Here is a 7,988-nt window from a genome sequence, read left to right as displayed (position 1 = left end):
TTCCGATTTTAGTGTTTTATTTTCTATTTTTTGGCTACTAGCCATTTTGGCTTTTAAGTGAGGTTTAAAGGCACTGAAGACAAATATAGCTAAAATACCATGCTTTGTATGGTAAATAAAGGTAATTTTGTTCAGGTGGGGTTTGTCATCTATTCACAGAGTGACATTGCCTTTTCTAAGATGTTAATACCATTTGGTATCAGCCTTCCTTGCAGTTTCAGCAGATAAAGACACCCTGTGACCAGAGACAGCTCTTGTGCATGCATTTGTGAAGGCTACTCTGGGTTCCTGCTGCATCCAGGCTTGTTGCTTCATTTCTAATTAGTCTTTCCTTAAATTGCAACAAGCATGTAACACTGTTGCTGACTTTATTTCTGGGAACATACTCTGCTGATGACAGTGCCTACCAGGAGGCCAAAACATCCTCTGACATCTTAGATGTAGTGACTGGCTGATGTGGAGAAATATGCAGGATTTTAACTTCCTAGCATTTCACAGATAAATTATGCTGTGATTTTGTGGGAGATGGAAAGCAATATACTTGTAACTGAAGTATTCTGGGAGGAATATCCCATTACAATCAAAAAAGAGAGATTTCAAAACACATTGAAATATTTCAATCAGTGGTCTGAAGCAAAGTCTAGATTCTGAGCATCTTAGACTTCATAGAATGGCCTAGGCTGGAATGGACATTAGAGATCATTTAATCCAACCTCCCTGTCATGGGCAGGGACGCCATCTCTCGACTAGACCAGGCAACACATGGGGAGAATCGAACTCGTGACCTCAGTGTTGTCATTGTTGTCAGCACCACAATGACGACAATCCTTTCGGGATTTTAAAGGGTGTATTTTTCTATGGGATGTGGGGAGGTATGAATGTTGTCCAAATGTGATAGTGTCATATTGGGAGAGCTTTATTTCTACAAAATATCCTCAACAACTGGAGACATCACACTTTAAACTTCACAGGAATGGATGCCGTATTTTAGGTTGTGTGTTCAAGTCCAATACAATTTCAAAATGGCCTTAGGAAAATAAATACTAATTTAGGAAATATTTATTTACAGAATGTAATGCCTTTGAGCTGAAAGCTCCATGGGTTACTTTGAATAAATCCTCATGGTCTACAAGCAGTGTGTGTCCAGTCAGTCATTTCAGCACATCTAGTGCTTTCTCTTAAAAGTTTGTTTATAAACATCCATAAGTAGTAAGCTTAGTAGTTCTAAGTGGGCTTGCTTCCATTCCATGAAGTTGACTGTTATACTTAGGGAAGATTAACAAGAGGAGTCTGATGTATTCTGGAAAGCTGAATATTTCTCCTGGATGTTTCTATACCTGCAAAATGTTGTAGATCTTTCAACTGAAAATATTTTTTCAGTTTCACTTTTGAAAAAAAAATTTTTCTTTTTCTCACATTTGAGATGCAACCATAGTCTGAAATTTAGAATTGCTTGTGAGAGAGAAAATAAACTTCTGAACTTCAGTCGTATCAGACTATTACATCCTATTTCTGTAGTATCTTCACAGTTGTCATCTAGCTAATTAAAAAATGAGCTGCAAGGAGAAATATTAACCCTATTAATAACAGCATTGAAAATGTGTCTTGGAAGGAATACAAAAGCTCCAAATGCATTTTAAGCACCTCACTCCAGCAGCTGGGTAATTACACCACTGGCATAGCCAGACCTTTTGGTGCATTAAGCTGGTGACAAGATCATTCCTACTGCCAAAATATACTGCCAAAATACTCAAATATATGACCAAGTTACAGCAGCGGAAGGAATTACTACGTATCAGTTGAGGCATATTATCTCTTCATGTCCATGTTTTTCACTTATTCCAATGAATAGCAGCCCATTAGTTTAAATCTCTTTCTCTGAGCTCTGCAGAGCCTAAGTCCCCTGTCAAGCTAGCTCTCACTGCATGTGCATGGTATTTGTGTCCTGCTTTAATCCTTCCTGACAACTTGTAAAAATAAATTTTCCAGACACAGACTTCTTACTAGATATTTCTCAATATCATCCAGCACAGAAAGAGCTTGAAAAGGATAATTTTTCTTCTAGGCTAGTCAGACATACAAGATGTATTTTTGTTTCTCTCCTTTTTTGTTTTTCTTTTGAAAACAGGAACGTCATTATCATGTGAGCAATAACCCGCAGACAGACAGAAATAAAAGTAAATGTTTGGCACTGGAGAAATTATTTTGAAATCTTTGTAGCTCTGATACATTAAGAAGAACCTCTTGTCCAATGATACATTACAATTATTCAGAGAAAAAGGATTTGAACTGCATTATGACAGAGAGACATAAGAAGGGGACATGAATGGGCTACGTGAGCGAGCAAATGACTTCTGGTGCCAGCCCGATGATGACAGAGAGGACTTGAATTTCTGTAGCATTACCAGTTCTCTGAGATTCCTCAGCAGTTTTATTCAATGCTTCTGAGTGAAGTGATATCACTGGCCAGCATTGCTATGCTGACCACCTAGCAGGAGACGGACGAGGAAGTAATTTGAACAAGGCAAGATGCTGGTATCACTGGGTAAGATCGTTGTCTGGATGGCTACTCTTGCTTACTTAGCAGAGCTTGAGCGGTGTGTTTCGGATTAATGGAAGGAAGGTAATAAATCAGTTCCTTAAGGAAACCAGGTTGCCAGTGCTATGTGGAGAATGGGCTGTGCACAAAGCAGATTTAGGTGGTGCTAATGCTGTCACCTGGAGACCATGTGCAAAGCTGGGAGTGACCCAAGGGTGAGCAAACCCAAGTAAGTATCCCACCATCTCTCTCCCCAGAGATGGGACCTTGGCTGGCTGAAAGGCTAGTGCTCAGCTGTTTTAATCTGGAGCCCTCTGACCTGTCATCAGATTTTTTTGGAGAGAGAGAGTAATAATACCTCACCCACTGGAAAGGATGAGTTTGAGTTCTTCAGAATTGGTTGTGAACTGTTGTTAAACGATATAATTCTTCTGAAAGGTCTTGGTTTTGATCTTGGCAGAGCAACAAATGTTCTATCTTCAAAGTGTCTTCCTTTCATATTTCCTTCTGACTGACCTCACAGCACTGACTCCTCTCTCTGCTCTGCTTCTCTTTCTTCTAGCTTCTCTATTTGTTCTTTCAACTTTTTAAAAATGTGGTTATTGCTAGCAGTGAGTTTTTCTCTCATTTCTTTCTCAGGCGGTATCCCAGCTACATTAAGATTAATTTGTGAAGGTAGTGTTTACAGCTAACTCAATGAAGAGGGAATAAAAGGTCTCCCAGATTTCAGGTTTCACAAATAGTTCTTCACAGGCAGGTGTGAAGCTCGAAAGGACTGCATATGAAATAGAGGACAACTTCTGTGCAGTTCTATTGGGCCTTCTGTCCTCCATCCCCCTAGTCCACATTGTTATTTAGAAAAATCAAAAAGTGAACAGGCAGAAGGTAGACTGTATAAGATGCTAGTAATGGAACTGGAAACACTGGCATGTGTTCTGGTAAAGCTATTGTCATCTTGACCGTTCTCCTACATCCTATTATTTTTGTAAGAAGTTATTTAAATGTGTGCATATATCTCAGAGGAGTAGTCTGTGTTTTGAATTTTTTTAAAGAATCTCAGGAAGTTAAAATAAATATCTCCATGAAATTTGCTTCATAAGAATTTTCAGAAGCATTTGTCATATTTCTGCTAGCAAAGTCAGCTGAAAGACTTATTTTAGCAATGTGAAAAGCTGCTTCTATTGTGACAAAAATTATGGCCTAAGGGACAGAGCCACCCCCTCTAGAAATTAATACTTAAACCCCCACATTTCTGTCAACAATCTGATGGCAATGCCATGGGAAGCTACTAATGGGAAAATAGAGCTGTCAGAATAAAATGTGTTCATCTTCTCTAAACCAAGGAGACTTTATTTATTCTTCCAAGTAATAGGCACAACTGAACTGTCTTTCTGAAATCTCTATCTCCTATAGATAATATGCTTGGTTTAGTACTAACTCATACTTCAACTTCTGTCTCATGTACTCGGTACTTTTTGTCGTCATGTAGACCATATGCTCCTGGGAATAACAACTTTCTTAATGTGTTTTAGTATTGCATCCACAATTCCTGCAAAGCTTCGATGGTACAAAATACACCAAACAAAACTTACCATGCAATTTATGTGGGCTGAAAAACCAAACCTTATGTATCAATCCAAGAATTAATTAAGGTATTAGCAGTCTATTGAAAGAATTATTTTAAGTCCCATTTTGGTAAAACCGACACTTTAAATTTTCTAATTATTACAACTCACTGCCAGTCATGATGCAATTGAAACCTGTACATGCCAGTTTTCTTGTCTCTACCTCTTTCTCTAGTGTTCTACTTACCCTTCTGTCAGTCCTCAAGGTGCAGGAGAGAGGGTTTCAGTGTGTTATTAGTGTTCTGAGGGCTTCATTGATGAAGTATGATGCTGAGAATATCTTCCACCTTACTCCTGGATCTGCTTGAGTCTATTTTTATATGGTTCTTAGCACGTACTGCACGTTGCTCTTTCTTCATTGGTCCACAATTCCACTTTATATCTAAATACACTATATAAAGTATGTTTTAATTACGTATGTTCAATATTTGTTCTTTGTTCCCTTTGTTATCTCTAAAGCCGGTTTTACTGGACTTCCAAGGGCTTAATGACCAGTAATTGATCATCAGTAATTAGTTTATAGCCCAGGAACCTCTGGTTTCATCCTGTCTCCACAATTACAAAACCTCTCCTATAATCCGTTACTTGTATAATCTTCTACAGTAGTTTTGTTCTAGGTCATAGCTGCCTCTACACAAAATTACTGCTGCTCCTGTACTGTTTGTTATACACAGAAATCTCAAAAGTACTATAACAATAGGAATTATGGTACCCAACCCTAAAAAACTAAACTAAAATTTAACCAAATCAGGTGATATTCACCTGGTAGGTAAATAATTGCTATTACAGCTCAGCTAGCTAAAACAAAGCTCCAGGCAGGCCAAGACAACCCAGAGAAAGCCATCCTGACATGTTCTATCTCCAGCACTTTGCAGACCTAATACAAAAGTTGTGGGTTTTTACTAAAATGGCAATGCTGTGCTTGCTGTGTTGTAAGGCTCTGCCCCATGGAGCCTCATTTCTTAGCTAATACCTTTAAGCAGCAAAGAAGACTTGGCCAAGGCTGTCACCAGCCTTATGAGATGAGACCCAAAGGAAAGGACTTCTGGTGCTCCCATTCAGCTGACGAGATGAGTTCCTGTGTTCTGGATTATTTTGTATTAAGAACGGAGAGCTCTGGTTCCTCAGTTGTACAGCACACTGTGGCCAATGAAGCCATATTCTGACAAGATGGCAATATAAAATCTCCTAAATGGAAATAATAAATGCATAGTAGTACCTTCATTTTCATGCCTAAGTCCTACTGAGATCTGTGGCTTATCTCTTCTGAGGAGCATCTGACTGATGCATAAAAAGAGTGAACATACGTGTCATGGAAAGGGGGGCACAAGGAGGTTTTCTAACTACCTGCTTTATGGGAGAGTATTCCTTCCAGGACTTGGTCTTGGGCTGTTTCAATGTCTGCCCTGGTGGGGAGAAGGTGACATTTCAAATGGAGAGGAGAGAACATGCTGTGGTGGATACTACTTTCTCAACACTGACTTTTCATTAGCTCCTCTCCAGAAGCATTGTTTGAATCAAACACAAAAGAAAGCAAAGTTAGGTATGACCTTGTTTTTTTAATTCTTTGCGAAAGTTCCTGTTCCTTCCCAGGATTTGTGCTCTCTTAAATTGCAGCTTCCTTTCTAGGGGTTTGGGTGGGAGAAGGAACTGACAAGACAGAGGCAGAAGTGATGCCTGAACACAGGATGTATTTGTGCATCCCCTGGTTGTCTGTTTGTGTGCTGGGTCAGAGACCAAACCGCCAAACTTTCGTCATGGCAGTGAAAACCCTGCTCCTAGCCGTAGTGGTCTGAGCTAAGAGCACTGTCAGGGAATCCTTAGGTGGATTTCTTCCTTCCAGATGCATATTGCGCTTTTCTGCAACAGGTAGTAACACTACACAGTAAAACTCTGGAGTAATAAATGACATGCATCATAAAACATCTGCCAGTAAGAAAAGTAACTGTCCCAGATAAATGTTGCAGGCATAGTGGAAACTCCTGCTGGTTTATTATAGCCAGCTTATAGGATTTACTTCAGTTTCCTTTGACACTAGAATTATTTCTACTGTGATAGTGAATGCAAGATTTTCACATCAAGAAGTGAGGTTGGATTTAATCAGTTTCTTAAATTCCACCTCAAATCATCAGAACTGTATAGATTAAATATATTTTGTATTGAATAGATGAATATGCAGTTCTCAGGTAGATTTTTATGTTCTGTTTCTCATATAAAATGAGCTTTGTTTATAAGATCCAGGACTACAAAGTTATCAGGAGAAAGGTACTAAACGATTAGGACATTACACATACCTCTTTAATAAAAGACAAAGGGCTTGGTACTTCAATCCTTTACACGTCATGTGGCCACTTATCTGATAACTTCCTGATAGCCACAAAAAAAAGTCATTGGTTTGGTCTTGGAGAATACAATTTCTACCCTGTATTGACAAATCTGTGGTTTTTTGAAATTAAATCTGCAACAGATTTTTTGAAATATCTGATTTATAATTACATTTTAGTTCAGGTGTACGTTTAACTGATGCTCACTTATGTTGATAAGAAATTGTATTATGTGGACTTGTTTCACAAGAGCTTCTAGGAAATAATGTTGAAAGATTTTTTTTCCCTAAAGGAAAAATTGGGAAAAACAGAAGTTGAAAGTTAAATAATCTAAGCAGAAATTATTCAGTTACAATAGTAAATGTTCAATAGGGAGGCGGTTGTTGAATGTGTGATCTTCACAAAGAGTTATTAATGTTGATCATCACAAGAAATATTAATGTGGTGTGCTCAGATATAGGACACAGAAGAAACATATCTTTTAAATGATGGTGATTGAATTGAAGATAAACCATTGCATTACGTATTCTAAACCAAGTAATTTTGCAGTGACCTGTTATAAACTCAGAAGTGTATACATAAATAATGGCAAATGGGGGCACAAAAGAGAGATGAATGGTATGTTGGTCATTTTGTTATAACTGTGGCATCTGAAGCCTGTTTTGTGCTATATATTTAGACATATATAGCCAGCCATCCCAGAACAAAAATCTCAGTCATCTACATAAAAATCTTGCAAATTGGTCATAAAAACATACTTAACTGGAGTGGGACTTTGTATCATACAAAATATATTGCAAACTGTAAGGTAGTATGCCAAATTGTGTGAGTCTCTCACTCTCTCCAGAGCTATTGTTCACTGTAAATAGGCAGAAAGCAAATATAGAAAGGTAGGCCAGCAGTGGAACTGCAGGTGTGCAAGACAGCAGTGCCACTGAAGTAAAAACAAGAGTTTCTTCAATAGAAAGCACAGTGTGAATGTAAGTGCAAATATAAATACAGAGCAGGCTTTGTGAACAGTCCATGAAACTAGTACATGGTCCTGCAGACCCACTGAAAAAAGTTATGAAATACATCTTGAGATAGATTGCATAGGTGTAAGTAACACTGTGTTAGATTTATAGCAGGAAACCAGAAACTGGCAGAAGAGATATTTTCTGTAAAGATAGAAAAATAAAAGAACTGCCATACACCAAAATTTTCTTCACTTACAGAGGTTTTATTCTGCTAATAGTTTCATGTTGTAGATAACTGCTACCAAACACTTCCTGGAAAACTTTTTGAAAGGAAGTCATCAGTGCAGGATTGCCTGGCAAAACAGCACGAAGTACTGTCATGGCTCAAGCCCACCCAGCCAGCAACAAAGCATCACACAGCTGTTTGCTCACTCCTGCCCCTCCCCTCGGTGGGGTGGGGAAGATAACATATAAACCAAAGGCTTCAGCTTGAGGGTTAAGACTAAGGATAGGGAGAGCTCACTCACCAGTTATGGCTGTGGGC

Source organism: Apaloderma vittatum, unplaced genomic scaffold, assembly GCF_000703405.1.
Source record: "Apaloderma vittatum isolate BGI_N311 unplaced genomic scaffold, ASM70340v1 scaffold24142, whole genome shotgun sequence".
In the NCBI taxonomy this organism is placed as follows: domain Eukaryota; kingdom Metazoa; phylum Chordata; class Aves; order Trogoniformes; family Trogonidae; genus Apaloderma; species Apaloderma vittatum.
The sequence above is the reverse complement of the archived record's forward strand: the minus strand, read 5'-3'. Positions refer to the sequence as shown.